The 23,426-nt window shown below is 39.8% G+C and overlaps 1 long non-coding RNA gene across 2 annotated transcripts; it reads right to left on the bottom strand.

Moving 5' to 3' along the window:
- Positions 1 to 19,413: 19,413 nt before the first annotated feature.
- Positions 19,414 to 22,991, bottom strand: LOC134480946 (uncharacterized). Of its 2 annotated transcripts, none has more exons than XR_010055989.1 (2): positions 22,732 to 22,991; positions 19,414 to 19,795 (listed from the first exon to the last, which is right to left on the bottom strand). It is a non-coding gene; the product is annotated as an uncharacterized LOC134480946 (long non-coding RNA). The 2 variants fall into 2 exon arrangements; XR_010055988.1 differs by lacking the exon at positions 22,732 to 22,991 and adding an exon at positions 22,265 to 22,452.
- Between the last annotated feature and the right edge of the window lie 435 nt (positions 22,992 to 23,426).

Raw genomic sequence — 23,426 nt, forward strand, 5'->3', positions numbered from 1 at the left:
ATACAAATGACACTACAAATATTTCATACAGATTCAGTGCATTTGTATTTTCTTTCTTTTTGAATAAAATGTACTCTTTTTAATGAATCAAATAGACTTACTCCCTCTCACCAGCACACACACACACACACACACACACACACACACACACTCACACTCACACACTATGGTTGTTATGTTTTGCATATGCTTGGCCCAAGATTTGGCATTATTAGAATTTGTGACCCTGTTGGATTAGGTGTGGCCTTGTTGGAGTAGATGTGGGCTTTATGACTCTCAGCTGCCTTGAAGCCAGTACTCTGCTAGCAGCATTTAGGTGAAGGTATAGAACTCTCACCTCATTCTGTACCATTCCTGCCTGGATGGTGACATATTTCTGCCTTGAACATAATGGACTGAACCTCTGAACCTATAAACCAGCCATAATTAAATGTTGTTTTTATAAAAGTTGCCTTGGTCATGGTGTCTATTCACAGCAGTAAAACCTTAACTAAGACTGAAGTTAGTACCAGGGACTGGGTTATTGCTGTGATAAGCCTGACCATGTTTATGTTTGGAGGAATGTGGATTTTGAGACTTTGGATTTGGAAAGCAGTGGAATGGTTTAACTGGGACTTAATGGGCCATCCTTGTAGAAATATGGCAGACTTTGTTGCTGAGAGTGATTTAAACTGTGCAGACCTGTCACAAGAGGTTTTTGTGGAAAAGAATTTCAGGACGTGTCCTGGAGACTGGTTTTATGGTATTTTGATAAAGAATATAGCTGTTTTTTTGCTACTGTCTGAAGAGTCTACCTGAGGCTAAGATAAAGAGACTTATATTAATTGCATTGACAAAGGAAGTCTCAAAAAGGCCCAGCACAGACTTTATTCTTTTGTTAAGTCTCATTAAGAGCATTTTGAACAAGCATAGCAAGCTTAAAATGGAAAAATATAAAATGTATGGTTTAAATAGTAAAGGGCTAGGAAGTAGAATGGAGCTGAATCCTATTCTCTAGGAGATAACAGATTAAGGGACTAGGACTTTGGGGCAAGATCATACCCATCTAATTTTGGATTTATGCATAGTGGCACACACCTTTAATCCCTGGAGATAAAGCTAAACAGATCTCTGAGTTCAAGGCCAGCCTGTGAATGTGCAAGTTCTGATTGAAGAAAAGCCTAAGACCAGGTGTGGTGGTACACAACTTTAATCCCAGCATAGATAAACTAATAGAACAAGGGGAGAGGGGTATGTTTCAGCTCCAGCAAGCAACAGAACTCAGCAGATTTGGCCATTTGGCTCTGGCATTGGAGTAAAGAATGGAAAGTTCTATTATGACAATTGATGGTGATTACCTGGAGCTCAGAAATTCGCAGTTATTATGATGAGACCAGCATCACTGAGATGAAACCTTCTGAGAAGTATTTTCTGAGGGCACAAAGTAACTGGACCAGAGATATCCAAGGTTTTACCTTATGCTGAGGTTTGTAATGTGTAAGAGTTACCCAGGTGGTACTAGCTTAGAAGCCATAAAGTCATCATGAAGAACAGCCGAGTCTTGGCACTGTGAGAGGCCCTGGAAATCATTGGTGAAAGTGCAACCCTAGTTGCAGTTGACAGCCCAGCTCTGAAGGGATCATAAAAAGAAGTTGAGGCTTGACACCATGAAGAGAACCCATGATAGGATTTTTGCAAAGCCTAACTGCAGAGAAAGAACCAAGAATAGTAGAGATGCCAGTACCATGGTATCATCACTAAGAACAGCAACAGTAATGGAGTGGATCAACCTGAGCTTAGAGGGCTACAAAGGGAAGAGCTGGAGAAGTGACCCTGGGCCTTTGGAGGAGCCCAGAAGATCATGTGTGGATCCCAGACATTGGAACTGTAATGTTGAAGTTGCCTTGGAGGCCCTGAGGTGTTTGAGATTCCAGAGCTGTAAGATATCTGATGAGGAAAGTGAAAGACCTCCAGAGAGGACCTTTCCCTCAGGAGGAGACCCCAAGCGCCCAATGACCGAGCCGAGGCCACTCGGATGCAATCAACAAGAGGGTTTATTGGAAAACACAGGTACCTGCGGGCACACAGTCTCTTGGGAGGACTTGTGCGCCCAGCAGCTCCAGCATGGGGCTTTTTATAGGGTTTGGGGAAGCAAAGCTGGCGTACAGAAGCAGATGCATAGTTACGGGGATTGGTGGATTTAAACGAGGCATATAGACATGTTCACATATGATTGGTTATTTCACATGATGAGGTAATAAGGTATAGCTACACACATTGGCAGGTTTAAATCATATTCGAATGAGGTTATAACATGGTAAGAGAGTACGTGCAGGCTGGGACATCCTGAATGTCGGGGGCTAGGGGCTTATCCCTTCCTGCCAGGTGGTCTGTGAGTCAGATCCGGTACTCCTAGTCTGTTCTGTATTCCTTTCCTTTTATGGTCTGTTAGTTTTAACGGTGACTCGGCCCTAGGTATCTGGGCATGCCTGGGCTCGTTCAAGCCTGTTGCAGCTCTGAGTTAAGACTCATGGGGGTGGTCTTTCAGAAAGCTGCTAATAGGGAATGGAACCATCCAAGGAGATTGAAGCTTGTTGCAGTAAACAAAGACGAAAAAGGAGTTGGAGATTTGAAGACGGCTTTGACACCAGACATGGTGATGTAGAGTTTGGAGTTTGACCAGATCGTGTTCTGTCTTGCTTTGAGGATTACAGTTAAATGATTGGATGAATCTCAGAAGAGACTTTGAACTTTGGACTCTTAACATTATTGAGACTGCTATAGACTATGGGAAGTTTGGAAGTCATTTTGAATGATTAAATGTATTTTGTGTTGTACTATGTTTAGGTATGCCCCCCGAAAGACCTATATGTTTGTATAAGCCTATGGACCCAGGGAGTGGGATGTGATGCTTTGTGTATGCTTGGCCCAAGGAGTGGCACTATTAGAAAGTGTGCCCCTGTTGTAGTAGGTGTGGTCTTGTTGGAGTAGGTGTGTCACTGTGGTTGTGGGCTTTATGACCCTCACCTTAGCTGCTTGGAAATGAGTATTCTGCTAACAGGCTTTAGATGATGATGATAATGGACTGAACCGCTGAACCTGTAAGCCAGCCCCAATTAAATGATTTTGTAAGAGTTGCCTTGGTCATAGTGTCTGTTCAGTAAAACTGTAACTAAGACAATGGTGTGATTCTATATGTCAAACCTATTTTTATTAAAATTGAATACAAATTCTAGTTTTTTCCAGAAAAAAAAGTTCCAAGATTTAATATTTTATGTCATCATCTGTGAACTTCAAGCTAGAATTTGCAAACTCCATATTTGATCCTCAGACCTGAGTTGGAGTTCAGCACTGTACTCACTCAGTCTCCGTCTTACATCTCGGGTCAGTTCTCCATAGCAACTGTTTTCTGTCTGTCTCTGTGCTACTCTCTCTTCTCTCATCTGTCTTCCCTTCCCCTCATCTTTTCCTTGTTTTTTCTGAGCTCTCTTACAATATAGACTTATTTAGTGCATTTCTTGAGAAAACTCCACTGAATACCAGATATAAACCTATGAATTTTACATACAGTAAAATACTTTTAAATTTATTTAATCGGTTATTATTGAATTGGTGTTGTGTATGTGTGTGTGTGTGTGTGTGTGTGTGTGTGTGTGTGTTCAAACCTTGACACAATGTTAAAATATTTTTTATGCTAAAAGAGGAGTACTTAGGAAGTTTCGCTCTGTAATATGAATGCTGAGATACCATGTACTGGCTCTGCTGTAAAATTCTAATTTTTTTTGGACATTCGGGTAAAGACAGAAATTTTAGAATTACATCAAATTTTAAATCTATAAATTATAAAAAAACAGTATCTAAGGTTGGTGAGACTATATGGATTTAGCTTCTGACATTTATAGAAGAAATAAATCACAGCAAATTGTCTTGACTCTTATAGTCTTTCCATCCCCTATTCCAACAATCCCTGAGGCTTAGGTGCAGGACTTGTATTGAAGACTTTTCAGCAGGGACTGGGCTACATAATCCACAAGAACAACATCAATAGATTGATTAACATAAAAAAGAAACCCCAGAAGACCTTGACCATAGATGAAGAAAAATAGACAACTAAGAATTGCTGAGAGCTGTAGAAACGCGTGCGCGCACGCTCACACACACACATACACACACACACACACACACACACACACACACACACACCATAAAAAAAAGAAGCTGTGAACTTGAAAGAGAGCAATGGGTGTACATAGGAGAGTTTGGAAAAAGTAACGAGAAAGGAGGAAATGATATAATTATATTACAATCTAAAAACATTCCTAGTTAGGATTTCTCTTGCTGTGACAAAACACTAGAATTGAAAAATCAAGTTGATCTATCTCCCCCTTCTCTGTGCATTTGGGTGGGGGAGCACTCTCATACAGGTAAAGGTTAGTGGGGAGGGCAGATGAGGGATGCGGGGCTGATGGAGTGGGAAGTGGGATATCATTTGAGATGGAAATAAATGGAATGATTAAGAAAAAAGAAAAAAAAGCCAGTTGAGTTACCTCACTCGATATTTTCTAGTTGCATCCATTTGCCTGCAAAATTCATGATGTTCTCCTACTTAATAGCTGAGTAATATTCCTTTGTGTAAATGAACCACATTTTCTGTATCCATTCTTCCACTGTGGGACATCTGGGTTGTTTCCAGCTTCTGACTATCACAGATAAGGCTGCTGTGAACATAGTGGAGCACATGCCCCTGTGGCATGATGGGGCTTGTTTTGGGTATATGCCCAGGAGTGGTATGGCTGGGTCTTCATGTAGAACTATTTTCATGATTACCAGAGTGGTTATATCAGTTTGCAATCCCACCAGGAATGGAGGAGTGTTCCTTTCTCCACATCCTTGCCAACATGTGCTGTCACTTGATCACCTGAGGGTTTATAATCTGTTTGTCTGTTTTGTCTTGTTTTATCTTAGCTATTCTGATTGGTGTAAGTAGGAATCTCAGGGTCATTTTGATTTGCATTTCCCTGATGACTAAGGACTTGGTCTTCCAATAGGCCCAACAAGCAGCTGAAAGGTCAGAGGCAGATCCTTACAGGGATGAACTGAAGTCAAGGAAAGCTGTGCTTGAATTAGAGAAAGGCTGGAAGAAACTGGGGAAGATGACCCCATAGGAAGACCAGCAGTCTCACTAACCACGGGGATCTTTCAGACACTGAGCTACCCACCAGGCAGCACACTCCAGCTGATATGAGGACCCCAACACATATACAGCAGAGGACTGCTGGGTGGTCTCAGTGAGACAAGATGTGCCTAACCCCTGAGAGACTTGAGACTTGGCAGTAGGGTGTTGGGGGGGAACACCAAGAACAGGGTGTCTTCTTGGAGACAGGAGGTATTGGATAAGGAACTGTGAGAGGGTGGACTTTGGGGGTTAGGTAATGACTGGATTGTAAAAAAAATAAAAGTAATACAAAAAGAGAAAAAGGAAAATTTAGTCAAGGAGAAAAGGCTTTAGTGGGCCTACATTGTAATTTCATCTTTGAAGGACGACAGGACAGGAACTCAAATAGGGCAGGAGCCTGGAGGCAGGGCCATGGATGGGTGCTGCTTACAGTGTGTTTCCCACTGCTTGATAAGACTGATTTCTTTTAGAATTTAGGACCAGCAGCCCAGGGATGGCACCAGCCACAACATGCTGTGCCTTCCCCCACCGATCAATAAATAAAAATGCAGTAGCTGGAGCGTGGCAGTTCCTGAATTTGTTGCCTGACTGCCTGTGGATCCCATTCCTCTAACTGAGCTGCCTTGTCTGGCCTCAGTGGGAGAGGATGCAGTGACTTGATATGCAAGTATGGGTGTTGAAGACTGATGATACCTAGAGAGGGCATCCCAGTTCTCAAAGGAGAAGGGGAAGGAGGAATGAGAGAGGATCTGTGTGAGGGGTGGCTGAGAAGAGGAAGGCAGCTGACATTGAGATGTAAAGTGAATAATTAAATAAAAATATAAAAACAAGAATAAAGAACTTAAATATATTTGATCTAGAAAAAAAAAAAGATAATATCTTACAGCAGGATATTATGGAGGAATTTCCTCAATTGAGGTTTCTGTTTCTTCCTTACAGATAACTCTAGCTTGTATGAACTTCACAGAAGACAAGTAAGCACACATATAAAATATTTTAAAACTAATTTTCAGGAAGAAAGTCAAAGGGCTGGAGAGATTCCTCCGTGACTATGAACACTCGTTGCTCTTGCTCAGAACCTGGGTTTAGGTCCCAGCGTGCACATGGTTCACAAGCATCTATAACTCCACTTTCAGGGGATCTGATGCCCTCTTCAGACCTCTGAGTGCTCCAGGCATGCACGTGATGCACATGCATACACACAGGGAGACCTGTGAGAAGTCACTAACTTACAAGAGCCAATCATTACCTAATACAAAACAGAAGGCAAGGGCAATATGAACAAATAGCTTTGGAAATGAAAGAACTCAGAGTATTAAGCATTTCCCTCATACCCAGTGCAGACCTTTACTCTTTGTGTGTCCTTTGGATCATCAGTATACACAGCCTTGACAGCCTGGAACTCTAGTTTATCACCTTCTAGCTTGGGAAACTCTTAAAAGTTCCTCTTCAATTCTAAGCCAGACCTTTTAATGCTAAGTGTTTATTCCCCTCAAAGGTGCCAACTCTAGTTTATTTCATTAGTAGTTATAAGTGGTGAATTCATGTATATGCATGAATCACACAATTTCTAAATTGCCAAATTTATTTTATTGTGTTATTTTTTTTGAGTTACTAAATGCACTGATTTAAGAATAAGAACTCTAAGATTATTATTTTTATTTTTGGGTAGAAAAGTGACAAACAATTATATTCTACCACTGTTAAAATTAATATTTTATTTAACTGTATTTTAAGACTTACTTTGTAAGTTTTGCTTTCATTGCTCTACATACATCCAAACTACATCGCTGCTAATAGAAATTGATGACTCAGTTGAAATATGGACAAATTCTACCAAATTTAACCATTGACATTGCTACCCAGGTCTACTGATTGGTTTCAACAGAAAAATGTGTGTTCCAACATCTTCTGCTGACCTCTTCATTTTCTTAAAAACCAATTTACTTGCAGATAGGGAGAGAAAGGCAGGGTGTGCATACTGGTAAGAATTATGAAACAAAGATTAATGAATGGTGCTTGTCAAAGATTTGCTGAAGTCAAGTATTCTGCGCTGGCTGCCTGATACAGCACTCATGCATTCATTCTGTCTATAGTGTTTAGGACATAAAAATGGAATCATGCCAATGGAGTGGGCTAAGAAAATGTGCGTATCTGAGTGGTAGCGATGTGCCCTGCATACTTCCACTTACTAAAGCCTGGCAAGTCACCCTTTTCAGACCTCATTTTTCCCTCTGTCAGCTAAATATGAGGAACGGCTCTGAGATATGAAAGTTCGGAGTAGTATGCAGAACACTTGCATTTAATTTTCTGGGTTTCTGTTTGACTTTCTGAGCATGCTTGCCATAGTGCCAACCAGTAATTCAGGATAAATTAATCTGTGCTTAAAATTAGGTTAACTACAGAAGAATATAAAATGGTAGCATAAATTTTAGCTACAACTCACATACCCGGTATAATAGATTTCTGTTATTTGTAGAGACGACAGCTTTGGAATATTTTATCATTGTATTTGTACTTTGTGTCACGTACATGAAAATAATTATATATTAAATATTCCCCAAGTACAATAATAGTGGTTCAGTTTGGGTGTCAAATCCTATGAAGCTCTGTAGTCAAATACTACTTAATTTTCAAATGCTTGAAATAATAATAAACACACTATGTACTATGATATCAAGGATGACAATTCACAATTTTTATAGAAAATATCTTTTCTTACTTCAATAGACAAATATTAGTTATTTTAAAATATTTATTTCTCATGTATAATGTATGTTACTTTATGTAGATTAAAACAATACTATTTTGATTGGAGTAATGACTCAGTTAATAAAGTACTTCTCTTGTAAAGATGATGATCTTATTTTCAGTCCCAGAACTCAGTACATAAGCCAGCATTGTGAAGGTAAAGACATTGGATCCTTGGAGCTTGCTGCCTAGTAAACTAATTGACAAGCTGCAGGCCAGTGAAGAGACCGTATCTCCAAGAATGAAGATTGATTGCTCAGGAACAACACCCGGGGTTGTCATATGGCTTCCATATTCATATATTTGTACTACAAAGCACAAACAGGTATACACACATATGTAAACAAAATCAAGTTCTTAAATGACACTGTATAGCCAATTGTTTTAATATATTAAAATTCCATTTGTGTAAGCTTTAATTATTAAATATCTAAGTGTGTATAATAAATTTAAATAAAATTGGAAGACTTCTGATGAAACATAGGAATTGTTAACTTTCACTGGATCTATTTGAAGCTATTACATATGGACTCCCATGACTTCTTAAACTAACATCCCAAGAGTACAGAGGGTTGGACCTAGCGCTCCAGCTGCATATGTAGCAGAGAATAGCCTTGTCAAGCATCAGTGGGAGGAGAGGCCCTTGGTCCTGTCAATACTGAATGCCCCAGTGTAAGGAATGTCAGGGTGGGGAGGTGGGAGGGAGTGGGTGAGTGAGTTGCGGGGAGCACCCTCATAGAAGCAGGGGGAGATAGTGGGTTTCTGGGGGTGGGGAAATGGGACAGGGGTTAATATATGAAATGTAAATAAAAATTCCAATAAAAGAAAAAACATAAAAAAATACAGGAGGTGCAAGAGAGAATCTCACATGTAGCAGATACAATAGAAAAAATCAATATATCAGTCAAAAAAGTAAGAATGACATGATTACTTTTTAAAAGAAGAACTCAGTGGCATCATTTTGAGAAAATAAAATACTTTTCACTTTGCTTTTCACATGAATTAATATACGTTCTCATCAGAAATAATGTACCAAACATGACATAATTTCTTAGGGTCTGCCTCTAAAAAAATATGAAACTTATTAAAACTATTTAGGATGGGAAGCATCAAATAGGAATTAATGGGGAGTAGCATTGGCTTGATGATTTTAAAGTTTTATCAGTATTTAGATGTCATGACTTCTATATTCATTAAATGTATTGTCGATTCAGTGTCTTCAGTGACAGAGCCAACAGTCAACACTAGAAAGAGAACGATGCTGTGCCAAGAGCCAAGTTCTCTTCATCACGGAAGATCCCTTCATGGTCAAGGAGGAACCTCGACTCCAACCTGACAAGAAGCCTAGCTAGGTGGTAAAATAGTATTACCTTAAAACGGTTACCTGAATTTTAGGTGAAAAAGTAAATAAGCACAAATATGTTTTCATGATGCCATTAGGTATTCAGCTCCCAAACACACAAGACAACCCGTATGCATTAAAGAAGAAGAAGAGTTAAATACGTCTTAATGTCTGGGGAGAGAATGAGGGGTGTTATTTATTTTTTCAAAGAATATGAAAGCAAGGAAGGAAATTGCTTTTATTCCTTATCTCACTGACTGACAATGCTGCTCATCAAGTCTTCAAGAATAATCTTGACAGAAGCATCTCACATATGTCTCTGAAAGTCTGTAATCTCTCCCTTCTCACTGTTGCTACCTTAAATCCGACCCTCTGGTCTGTCACTCCAACTCGTGTCCACCAACCTCCTGGCTGGCTTCAGTACAGAGAGGATGGACCTTACTTTATTTACTTGTTACACAGTCACTTCAGTTATCACCTTAAAATTCAATAAATCGTCTCGTCACTCGCATAAGGCTGTTCCTGTTAAACATAAACTGCAGGAGATGGTACACGGTGTCAGATGAGTCTGCATTTCTCAGGCTTCTTGCTGTAGCCTGTAGTTTGTTCCAATTTCCCTGCCCGATCTCCTAACATGTGGTCTATGAAACACTCTTTGACATGTTTTTCTTTTTTCCTCCTATGTGTACGAATTGGCATGGCTTGTTACCCAGATATAGAGTTAATTACCTCAAACTAAACTACAAGCCAAAATACCTCCCTTTCCCTGTGGCATTGTTTGCTAAGTCAGTATGCAGTTCTTTGTATGCTAAATGCCCCTCAAAAGTACAGATGTCAAGTGAGTGGTTCCCAGTGGAGTACCACTGGGACATGACAAAACTTTGAGAGGCTGTAGAGGCCTTTATATCATCATGAATATAACCTTAAAGCAGATGGTGGACCCTGGTTTTGTTTTGTTTTTTTCTTCTATTCCTTGTTGGCAAACAGGAGAGTTAACGTCACTGTATATTCTGCCCATGCTACACTGCCTGTAAAATAGACAGCAAAGGTTACATTTCTCTGGTTATATCTGATTACCCTAGGTATTATTTTTTTGTGTAAAGAATGCTGACCAATATACCACACAACGTTAAATCTGCTACTATTGATATTCCTTTAAATGTGTGTATGTGTATACTATATATGTAAATAGTTATCATCAGTAGGAAATCAATGACTGCCCAGTACATAATAAATGTGAGTGCTGTGTGTCTTCTGCATCACATAATAGATTTTAAAAGTTTGAATGCAGAACACATTGCCCTCTATCTTGATATTTTTAACATCTAGCCCTCTACACAATATAAGGTTGAGGATATAAATTGTTAAGTAAATGAATATATTTTACTGAAAAAGAAAGTGTGGTGTAATGAAATTCAGATTTTATATGTATTATGGTTGGCTTTACTACTACCTGCCACATCTTAAATCACTTCCATAGGGAGCCTTACCTGAAGAAGTGTCCTCATTACCTTGACTGATGTAAAGCCCACACTGACTCTTGCCTCCAATCTGATATTCCGGGTTCCTACCACTGATGATTCCTTCACTAATAGTAGAAGCAGGGTTTTCAAGATTTCATCCTGAAATAGGGACCAGAACATCCTTAAGAATTTTGTGGGCTGCTGGTAGCAGACTGGGTCTAGGAAGGTGTCTAAGTCATCATTCTACTGTTGGAGAGAGCCTCCATGACCACGGCAACTCTTACAAAGGAAGACGTTTGACTGTGGCTTCCTTCTATTAGAGGTGAGCTTGTCCGTTATCATTGGGGTAGAGAATATGAAGGCAGTCAGGCAGACACAATGATAAAGAAGTCCATTAGAGTTCTACATTCTGACCCATGGGCAGGAAGGAAGAGAGAGATTTGAGCCTTACCTCTTTCACACCTCCTTTAAAAATGGTTCCATTTCTTGTTGTCTAAGCAAGACTAAGCCCATTATGCAAGCAATTCTTATTCAAACTACCACAGTAGGACTTGGGGAGTGTCCTCTCCTCCCATCCTCTCCCAGAGAGAGGCAGTTGTTCTGCAACTATGTGAACTGTTGAGGCATCCAGTCTCATGACTGAGTAACTACTGGATTCTCAACTTCTCAGGTGGGATTTGTTGTCCTTATGCTTTTAAATCTCACTTAATAAATCCATCCTGTTTGTTTTATTCCTGTATACAATTCCAACTAAAACATCATGCTATGTTTGTTACTTGTGATAGTCAAGCATATCTGTAACAAAAATAAAAGATTAAAATTTTTGAATAAAAGTCTTAGTCATTTATCTTATTAACTGTACATAAAATGTTGACTGTTGAAACAAAATACTCTTGCTGTTCCTACCAATCATGATTTGTGACCTCTTAGTTTGCCAGTAGAAAGGAGGGGATTAAATATACATTCATACTCTAATATAAGGTAAGAGATAATCTTACCCTAAAAGACAGTATTGAAAAAAATCTATTATATTATCCTTTAAAAAGATTATAAAGTAACAAAATTGACTCAGAATTGGCTGAAATATGGCAATTTGTAACATGCTTTTGCAAGCAAGTCATTTGGACTTTAGAAACTTCTGGAATTAGAAACTTCATACCTCTTGCTTTTTATTTCATGTAATAAGATTGAAAATTTGGATTTCTGTGCTTTTCAAACACTAAGACAAACGTGCTTCTCTTTTGTGGAATACTTCATAATCTAGTGGAATCTTTATGAGGATCATTTTATTAGTTCTTTATTTCTCAGTGAAGTTAAAAAAGAAAAAAGAAAAAACTATATCTGATGCCCTCCCTTATCATCCCCATTTCTCCTCTTTTCTGGTCTATGATTCTGAGTGTTCATTCAGCAGACCAAGAAGTAGACAGACCATTTCTCTTACCGGACAGATGGCTTCCCTGCAACCAAATCTTTCTAATTCTAGAATGGTGGAGAGAACAAACAAGAGATAAAATAGTGAGGCAATGTGACCTGAACATTTATAAACGCACTCTAGTGTGTTGGGGACCAGGGAAAGAGAAGGAAAGAGAAGAAACACTCTCTCTTGCTATGCATAAGCACAGAGTCTGTGAGGCAACACTGGATGTTGGTTCTCAACTTCCACTTACATTTAGACAAAGCTTTTTGTTCATAGCTGCTGACACAGCTCATAAGGCAAATATTCACCGGGTAGCTTTTATTTCCCATTCAGCTTTCTAAATAAAAATGGATTTATCTTTTGGATGCTGACACTGTCCGTATAGAACATAAAAATATACCTAAGAAGAAATAAAAATAAATAAATTTTTCACTTTTCTATTAATTGTTAATAAATAGCCAAGTTCACAAAACTCTCTAGTAGCCTAATAGATAACCTAGAGATATGAATCTATATGTAAAAAAATTACTAAATATAATATAGCTGCATTAAAGCTTTTCAGAGAACCTTGTAATTTAAAATGTTTTCATTCTTACTCATGTATATACAAACACGTAAACATGAGTGAAATTATACAGAAAATACTGCCTGATCTTTTCATATCATATGCCATTTGTTATGTATTTAAGAAATCTATAAATTTGGCTTTTTTCATGTTCCCATAATATAGATAATGCTTCAACAGCATGTTTAAAAAACTCCTTTGGTTGGGAATTCTTAAAGAAAGTTATTGTGCTTATGAAAAAAATTGATTCTGTATATTGAAGTTTTATTGTGACTTATTTTTAAATATACATAGAGAAGGCCATTTGGGAACATCTATACATTGTAATTCTGCATATTTCAGATCAATACATGGAAATCTATATTCATTTGAACAATGGAAGTTCTGCAAAAACAAACAAAGCTTTTTCTAATATCTGTGTTTTCTTTTGAAACACTACAATGTCATGGTATCTTTATAATGTCAGTGTAAACTTGCCCACTCTCTGTATTAGATTGCTTTGAAGATTAATTTGTTGAAGTAAATGACTCTCCTGTATTTCTTACCAAATAATAAAGGATTTGGATACTAAGAGCACTTAAAAAGAAGATACTTTCTTTTTCTTTTCCTTTATTGGGTATTTTTAAATCACATTTCAAATGTTACCCTCTTTCCCTGTTTCCCCGTCTGAAAACCCCTATCTCATCCTCCCTTGCCCTGTGCTTCTATAAGAGTGCTTCCACATCCACTCATTCTATCCTGCCTACCTGCCCTGGCATTCCCCTACACTGGGGTATGTACCCTTTACGGGACCAAGGACTTCTCTTCCCATTGATTTCCAACAAGGCCATCCTCTGCTACATTGGCAGCTAAAGCCATGGGTAGATCCATGTGTACTCTTTGGTTGATGGTTTAAACCTTGGGAGCTCTGGGGGTTCTGAGAGTTGATATTGTTCCTCTTCTTATGGGAATGCAAACCCCTTCAGCTCCTTCAATCCTTTTTCTAACTTCTAGATTGGGGTCTCCGTGCTCAGTCCAAGGTTTGGCTGCAAGAATCCATCTCAGTATTTGTCAGGCTCTAGAAGAGCCTCTCAAAGACACCTATATCAGGTTCCTGTGAGCATGCACTTCTTGGCATCCACAATGTTGTCTGGGTTTGGAGACTGTATAAGGGATGGATCCCCAGGTGGGGCAGCCTCTGCATGGCCTTTCCTTCAGTCTCTGCTCCACACTTTGTCTCCATATTTCCTTCTGTGAGTATTTTGTTCCCCCTTCTAAGAAGAACTGAAGCATCCACACTTTGATCTTCCTTCTTCTTGATCTTCATGTGATCTGTGAATTATATCTTGGGTATTCTGAGCTTTTGGACTAATATCTACTTATCAGTGAGTGCATATAATGGGTGTTCTTTTGTAATTGAGTTACCTCACTCAGGATGATATTTTCTAGTTCCATTCATGTGCCTAAGAATTTCATGAAGTCATTGTTTTTAATAGATGTGTAGTACACCATTGTATAAATGTACCACACTTTCTGTATCCATTCCTCTGTTGAAGGGCATCTAGGTTCTTTGAAGCTTCTGTCTATTATAAATAAGGCTGCGATGAACATAGAGGAGCATGTATCCTTGTTATATGTTGGAGCATCTTTTGGGTGTATGCCCAGGAGTGGTAAAACTGGGTTCTCAAGAAGAATTATGTCCAATTTTCTGAGGAACCACCAGACTGATTTCCAGAATAGTGTATCAGCTTACAATCCCACCAATATTGGTGAAGCATTTCTCTTTCTCCACTCCTTGCCGGCATCTGCTGTCATCTGAGTTTTGATCTAAGCTATTCTGATTGGTGTGAGGTGGAATCTCAGGGTTGTTTTAACTTGCATTTCCCTGATAACTAAGGATGTTGAACATTTCTTTAGGTGCTTCTCAGCCATTCAATATTCCTCAGTTGAGAACTCTTTGTTTAGCTCTGTACACCATTTTTCAATAGGGTTATTTGATTCTCTGGAGTTTAACTTCTTGAGTTCTTTGGATATGTTGGCTATAAGTCCTCTATCAGATGTAGGATTGGTAAAGATCTTTTCCCAATCTGTTGGTTGCCGTTTTGTCCTAACCACAGTGTCCTTTGCCTTACAGAAGCTTTGCAGTTTTATGAGATCCCATTTGTTGATTCTTGATCTTAGAGCATAAGCCATTGGTGTTTTGTTCAGGAAATTTTTTCCAGTGCCCATGTGTTCCAGATGCTTCCCTAGGTTTTCTTCTATTAGTTTGAGTGTATCTGGTTGGATGTGGAGGTCCTTGATCCACTTGGACTTAAGCTTTGTACAGGGTGATAAGCATGGATCGATCTGCATTCTTCTACATGTTGCCCTCCAGTTGAACCAGCACCATTTGCTGAAAATGCTATCTTTTTTCCATTGGATGGTTTTGGCTCCTTTGTCAAAAATCAAGTGCCCATAGGTGTGTGGGTTCATTTCTGGGTCTTCAATTCTATTCCATTGGTCTATCTGTCTGTCTCTGTACCAATACCATACAGTTTTTATCATGATGCTCTGTAATATAGCTTGAGGTCAAGGATGGTGATTCCCCAGAAGTACTTTTATGGTTGAGAATAGTTTTCACTATCCTTTATTTTTTGCTTTTCCAAATGAATTTTCGAATTATTCTTTTTAACTCTATGAAGAATTGACTTGGAATTTTTATCAGGATTGTATTGAATTGGTAGATTGCTTTCCAAAAGATGGCCATTTTTACAATGTTAATCTTGCCAATCCATGAGCATGGGAGATTTTTCCATTCTCTGAGATCTTCCTTGATTTCTTTCTTCAGAGACTTAAAGTTTTTGTCATACAGATCTTTCACTTGCTTGATTAGAGTCACACCAAGGTATTTTATATTTTTTGTGTCTATTGTGAAGGGAGTCATTTCCCTAAATTTTTCTCAGCTTATTTTTCTTTTGAGTAGAGGAAGGCTATTGATTTGTTTGAGTTAATTTTATATCCAGCCACTTTGCTGAAGTTGTTTATTAGGTTTAGGAATTCTCTGGTGGAATTTTTGTGGTCAATTAAGTATGCTATCATATCATCTGCAAATAGTGATAGTTTGACTTCTTCCTTTCCAATTTTTATTCTTTTGATCTCCTTTTATTGTCTAATTGCTCAGGTTAGGATTTCAAGTACTTCTGTGAATAGGTAGGGAGAGAGTGGGCAGCCTTTTCTAGTTCCCAATTTTAGTGGGATTGCTTCAAGTTTCTCTCCATTTAGTTTGATGTTGACTATTGGTTTGCTTTAACTATGTCTAGGTATGGACCTTGAATTCCTTATCTTTCCTGGACATTTTTCATTAAGGTGTTTTGAATTTTGTCAAATGATTTCTCAGCATCTAATGACATGATCATGTGACTTTTTCTTTGTGCTTGTTTATATACTGGATTATGTTGATGGATGTCTTTATATTGTACCATCCCTGCATCCCTGAGATGAAGCGTACTTGTTCATGATGGATGATCATTTTGATGTATTCTTAGATTTGAGAATTTTATTGAGTATTTTTGTGTCAATATTCATAAGGGAAATTGGTCTGAAGTTCTCTTTCTTTATTGGGTCTTTGTGTAGTTTAGGTATAAGCCTAATGTAGCTGCATAGAAGGAATTGGGTAGTGTTCTTTCTGTTTCTATTTTGTGGGATAGTTTGAACAGTATTGGTATTAGGTCTTCTTTGAAAATCTGATAAAATTCTGCAATATACCCATCTGGTCCTGCACTTTTTTTTGGTTGGGAGACTCTTAATGACTGCTTCCATTTTTGGGAGTTATGAGACTGTTTTTAGATGGTTCATCTGATCCTGACTTAACTTTGTACCTGGTATCTGTTTAGAAAATTGTACATTTCATCCATATTTTCCAGGTTAGTTGTGTATAGGTTTTTGTAGTAGGATCTGATTACTTTTTGAATTTCTTCTTTTAGTTATGCCCCCCTTTTCATTTCTAATTTTATTAATTTGGATACTGTCTCTGTGCCCTCTAGTTAGTCTGGCTAAGGAATCATCTTTCTTGTCCATTTTCTCAAAGAACAAGCTCCTGGTTTTTGGTTGATTCTTTGTAAAGATTTTTGTTTCTACTTGGTTGATTTTAGCCCTGAATTTGATTATTTCTTGCCGACTTCTCTTCTTGGGTGCATTTGCTTCATTTTCTTCTAGAGCTCTCAGTTGCTATCAAATTGCTAGTGTAAGATTTGTCCAGTTTCTTTTTTCAGGCACTCAGAGCTATGAATTTTCCTTTTAGCATTTCCTTTTAGCATTTTTGTTGTGTCCCATGAGTTTGGGCATCTTGTGCCCAAATTCTAAATTAAATTCTAAGGAGTTTTTAATTTCTTTCCTTATTTCTTCCTTAACCAACATGTGTTCAGCCTCCATGTGTATGTGGGATTTGTGTGTGTGTGTGTGTGTGTGTGTGTGTGTGTGTGTGTGTGTGACGGAAGACCAGCCTTCTGATAGATCTGATAGGATGCACGGGACTATTTCATTCTTCTTGTATCTGTTGAGGCCTGTTTTGTGACCAGTTTTGGAGACAGTACCATGAGGTCCTTAGAAGACGGTATATTCCTTTCTTTTAAGGTGACATAGTCTATAGACATCTGTTAAATCAATTTGGTTCATAACTTCTGTTAGCTTCACTATGTCTTTGTCTTTGTTTAGTTTCTGTTTCCACTGTCTGTCCATTGTTGAGAATGGGGTGTTGATGTCTCCCACTATTATTATGTGGCATACAATGTGTGCTTTGGGTTTTAGGAAAGTTTCTTTTAGGAATGTAGGTTCCCTTGTATTTGGAGCATGGGTGTTCAGAATTGAGAGTTCATCTTGGTGGATTTTTCCTTTTATACAAGTATCATTTGTGCTTTCCTTTTTAAATTTGGGTATCAGTATAGCAGCAACTTTCTCTACACACTGAGCCTCGCTGTCCCCCACCACGTGAGTGTAGTAAATGTTTCATACATTGTAGTAGAAGCATGACAATACAGAGATACGTAGAAGAATGACTTCATATACCTAAACAATTGGTGTAAGTGATGGGTGTGAGGGTACCTGGAAGAGAATGGGGGACAAGGGACGAGAAGAAGGATGCCAAGACAAGAGTCTGATCAAGGCAACAAGTTTCTTTTTCCCCAAGGCTGAATTTATACCATAACATGGGTAACAGATGGAGGGAGGAAGTAAGAAACATTATGCAGGCCAAGGACACAATATTCGTGTGGTCAGGGAATCAGCTTATGTTGACAGGATGTTAGAAAGTTCACACGTTTGTCATATCTATTAGTCAGCAGGATGTTGGTTTTTCAGAAAGGTTACAGGTCATCACATTGGGTATCTTTATCATATGATTATTTATCTTGACCACCAGATTTGTATTAGTCTTCTGCAGCTGGCTGGGGATTTTCCACGAACGCAGTCATACTTAATTCTAACCATAATAATAACATCAACAATGGAGGGCTTCAAGGGCATCGCTTCCAACATCTCCCCCTTCCTTATAGTCAAATGAAATAGTTGCAAAATGGCCATGATGTCCTGGAATGAGCCACTCGGGAACTGCATCTGTCTTAGGTTGGAGTGACATTTGTCACATGGCCAAGAGAATCTTGTGACCAGGGTCCGTCATGGGATAAGGCAGCAGCTAATGGTGGCCCTCCTGTCTTAGGCCCTTTATTCATGAATATATCACTCTCTTACCCGTCATTGACTGTCCAACTCAGCATGCAGGGGTGATAATTCGTTGATTTTTCACCAAAGACATCGGGACTGCAGGCAGAAAAGAATGTTGGCCTCATTTGCCTGAAGGACAAAAATGTTCTTGTCCGGGCTGGGAGGAGATGTGTAGGTGAGCTTGGCCATCATCAAAGGCATCGTCCATAGTTAGCCTATGATAATATACCTGAATAGGTTTTGCTGCTATATTATCTACCTGTTATTTAACAAGTCTGGTTAAATGATTAAATGTCCAAGGGCCAAAAGATATAACCAAAAGAAGGCCTACTAGGGAGTCCAACAGAGACCAATTTTGATATCAGTTCTCAGCTTTTTCTATTTCTCATTTTCTCTTTTCCAAGCCTTCTCTGACTTTTTTGTCTCTCTTTAACCATATTCTAAGACACAGGAAGTATCCAAGCACTGCCTTTTCTTTTTCTTTTCTTTTTTTTTTTTTTTTTTGGTTCTTTTTTTCGGAGCTGGGGACCGAACCCGGGGCCTTGCGCTTCCTAGGTAAGCGCTCTACCACTGAGCTAAATCCCCAGCCCCTGCCTTTTCTTACAAACCAGAATTCACTGTGATTGTTCAAAGTTGGGAAATTAAAGGTAAAAAGCCAATCAGAAAGAAATACACTTGTAATATATTATATACGGCTTACATAAAAGGGGGACCAGGCAATTGTTTTTTGATTAACCTCTGGCTCTTAAAGACAGTGTGGGTCAAAATTAAAATATTCAGATATACTTAAAACACTGCTTCATATTTGATAGATGTGGAAGTTTAAAAATTGAATGAATTTTTATGATTATAAATGTTTACCATGAAATATCACAGAAGGGATGCCACCAGGCAGAGAATTACAATTTTAACTGATATTAAACATCTTAAATAATTTGGAGAAACCTCAACATTGAATTATAACCATGAGGAAAAAAATAAAGACATAAATAGCTATCCCACGCATGTTATGTCAGAAATAAGCAAACCCCCAACTCAGCACAGTACAATATCAATAACTGAAAGTTAAATAATATGTTGATACATAGAAGGAAAAAAATACCATGTTGATTGACATTGTTGACAATCCCCAAATAATTCTAATAGGCAATTCAACTTGGGTTCCTGTAACAATCATAATTGCATTATCCAAAAAGCCAAACCCTAAGAAAGCTATCGCATTGTGGAAGAACACATATCTCAGCCGTCCTGGAGTGGGTGACAGAGCTTCCAGTTCTTCTTGTGGGACAGCAATGGACTCTAAGTGGTGCAGTTCTTCGAGCAAGCAGCTCCTCTCGGTGGAGTGCAGGCTGTAGATGAAGTCGCGTGTGCCCTGCACCGTGTTCAGTGCCTCCCTGGGCTCCTTCTTTGGATCAGTGCCCAGAAGCTGGGGAGTAGGAATGTACAGGTTCTTTTAACAATTTGATGGTAAATATAATCCCTGTATCAGCACCTGATTGAAACATTCTAAGACCCCAAGTATATCAAAAGTCCAATCCTGGTCTCGACCCGTGGAGGTAAATTTAATATTTAGGGGGATGCACCATCCCCTTGTTTTAGAATTAGAACCTTCACAACGGGAATCTGGGACATGTGAAGTATTATAAGACAAACAACGCAGTGTATTAGGTGATAAAATTCTTAGGAACAGGGGAAAGGAGACAGGCAAGAAATCTAGGGGGTGGCCCGGTGAGAGCTGGTGGAACAACCAGATCAGGTGACAAGTAGCATTCAGTCACACAGCTAAACGAGGAAGCTTTTGGGGACAAAAGATCAGTGCAAAAATGAGCACAAGCTTTGTGCCTGTGAAACAGAAAGGCGAGCAGAGGGGCAACTGGTCTGTTACCTGTTGTCTCTCTGGACTTAGATTTTGCTTAAGGAGTACCTCCCTTCAGTGTCAGCTCAGTGGCTCTGCCTCTCAAGAGACCCAACCTCCAAATGTCTCTAGGCTTCCAGTAAGAACTAATAACAAAAGGGTGGAGAGATGGTTAGGACCTGGGTGCTAGATGCCAAGTGGCTGATAAAAGAATTTTATGGTTCATCTGCTTTAGGGGGGAAGTTTCTTCCAGGCTGTCAGACATGCCTGGCAACCTTGAGCCAAGAGACCAGGAGAAAATAGCATCTGAGTATTGAAGGGGGGCCCGCCCAGGGGGTTGTGATCCAACTGAAACCTTGGGTATCAGAGAGTAAGCTATAGTCAGAGACAACTGGTTATAAGGAATCTTTCTGCCGCCATTTCCGAGGCAGGGGTCACAGTTGAGCGGGGCTTCCTGCCTCTTAGATCCAATGAAGAGTTTGCTAACACTGGAGTACTGATCTTTAATAGAAATATAGGCCTCCCCTGGAATTAGAAGCCTCTGAATTCTAGGACTTCAGTAGCAGTCCTTTACCAACCCGTCTCACTGGGTCAGAGGTCCATGGAAAAGACAACATTGACCCTGACCTTGGCCACAGCCTCCAGTTGGAGTAGCTGAAGAGCCCGTGCCAAGACTTTCTCCTGTTACCATTATAGTCAAAGCCTGTTCCAACTTTTGTCTGGGAAAACAAAGTTACTCACAGTCTGCTGCAGACTCTTTCTGAAACTACTTTAGGGGCTCCCCTGCCCCCCAACCTGGGGCATTTTGACCACAGGGGCAGGAACTGACTGCTGCGGGGATAGGATCAGAGGCACTCTCTGTGTCAATGATGACTAACTAACAGGGAAGGTGACTTAATGCTGGAGACAGACTCCTCTCTTGGAATAGGGACAGCAGATAAGACAGGCTCCCTTAAAGAACTTCTCTTAATGAATGCTCTCCTGTGAGCAAGTGTTGAAGGCCTGGCCACTGAAGGCAGCAACTGGAATCCTCACCAACTCTCCACTATCTTTTTGTTGTCAAAGCATCAGCCCCAGTCAGCCTCATCACCTTGAAACTCCTCTTATGCCGTTTTGGCCTGAGCTGCTCTGCTGTAGGCAGCCTGCAGCTTGCTTACTAGCAGGCTCACTCACCTGCCACCCTCAGCCCCACAATTCCTCACTCTGTGCTGACCCTTCCTTAGAAGCTGTGAATGTCTAAGCAACAGGGAGATCCTTCCTTCAGGAGCCAAGGCAAAGCTTTCAGGTCCTTGTTTATGCCTACTTCAGACATGATCACTCGGTAACCTGGAGTCCTTCATATACATGTGTGATTAACTATTAACAGCTGTTAAACTGGGCAAGGGGAGCAAAGGGAGGGGCATCTCTTCTAGGGGAGGAGGCTCAAAAGAAAGACAAAACTCCCTGGCAGAAAACATTTTCTCACAAGCAAATTATTTCCAAGTTATGCACCAAGAGGACCAAGTAAAACTTTTTGACAAACAAAACAAACAGTTCCATGATTTCAAACACAGTCGTCAGTCCAAGTCCAAACATGAAACGAAAGCCAAAAAGATACTTGACAATACCACAGAAAACAAACTAGACAAACAAGACCAAGACAAGGCATCCTATAAGTGATTTTCACAGATGCCTGATAACTTCAGTAAGTGGCCCAAACTGCAGCTTAACCTTAGCTGCTTCCAGGATGAGGCGGACTGTCTGATCCCACCTCCCAACGGGTTTCCAGAGTATCCTCTAGATTCCTTTCTCCTGCTAGAGCATCTTTTAGGGCACATCTGCTGTCACAGCTGTAAGCCCCTCATGGGACCCACAGCAACCACCAATGAGACTCTAACCCCTCTCCAGGGGAGGGGGGACTCGAACCCCCCTCTGAAGGGTCTCAAACCCTTCAAACAGCAGATGCAGACAACACAAGACAACATGAAACAAAGACGAGACATGACACAAAGACAAAACAGAAAGTAACACAGAACACAAACATCGATTTGCTGAGTTTACCTCTGATCTCCCTGCCAACTGTAGTCTGAGGGGAACGCAGTTCCTGGCAGGTGCACCAAAATGTTGTAAGACCCCATAGTAGCCTTACCTCAGGAGCGCCACCCACAGAGCACAGATTGACAGAGTGACCACTACAATAGCAAGAGGGTATAAGGTTTTTAATCCACGTATGTGGGGTTGCTCATCCACACAGGGAGAGGCAACCTTTAACCTAAAAAGCACACAACTTTTATTCATTACAGAGGGCAGACTTCAGCAACAGGGTTAGCCGATCCATTAAACAATCATTAACTCTGCACTATCTTTTGTATCAATTGTTCCCTCCTAGGGGAACTATGGACAAATATTTCCTACAAAATCCAAGAATTTATTTAATTTTTTTTCCTTAACCCTATTCTTCGCATCCTGAGTGACTCCCTGAGTCCTGTCACAAAAGCTGACCTTAGAATGCTTGTCCCATCACTCACCACTGAGATCTGTGTTGTCCTAGGAGAAACACACACCAAGCCTCTGAACAAAGGTCGGGCAGTCCATGGTTGCCAGAAGCGGGGGAGCAAAGGCTCCGACAAACAAGGAAGACAGGCCTGCCTATTAACGGGGGACAATGTTCTCCTCTAGGAGACCTCCAAACAGCTGCATGCTGGGTGCCATTTGTAAGCGACGGGTGTGAGGGTACCTGGAAGAGAATGGGGGACAAGGGATGCGAAGAAGGACGCCAAGACAAGAGTCTGATCAAGGCGACAATTTTATTTTTCCCCAGGGCTAAATTTATACTATAACATGGGTAACAGAGGGAGGGGGAAGTAGGAAACATTTACACAGGCCAAGGACACGGTATTCGTGTGGTCAGGGAATCGGCTGATGTTGACAGCTTGTCAGAAAGGTCACAGGTTTGTCATATCTATTAGTCAGCAGGATGTTGGTTTTTCAGAAAGGTTACAGGTCATCACATTGGGTATCTTTATCATATGATTATTTATCTTGACCACCAGATTTGTATTAGTCTTCTGCAGCTGGCTGGGGATTTTCCATGAACGCAGTCATACTTAATTCTAACCATAATAATAACATCAACAATGGAGGGCTTCAAGGGCATTGCTCCCAACAAATTGGCATGATATTATTTATATTGAGTAACCCTTTTCTTCTGGGAAACTTATCA

Source organism: Rattus norvegicus, chromosome 11, assembly GCF_036323735.1.
Source record: "Rattus norvegicus strain BN/NHsdMcwi chromosome 11, GRCr8, whole genome shotgun sequence".
In the NCBI taxonomy this organism is placed as follows: Eukaryota; Metazoa; Chordata; class Mammalia; order Rodentia; family Muridae; genus Rattus; species Rattus norvegicus.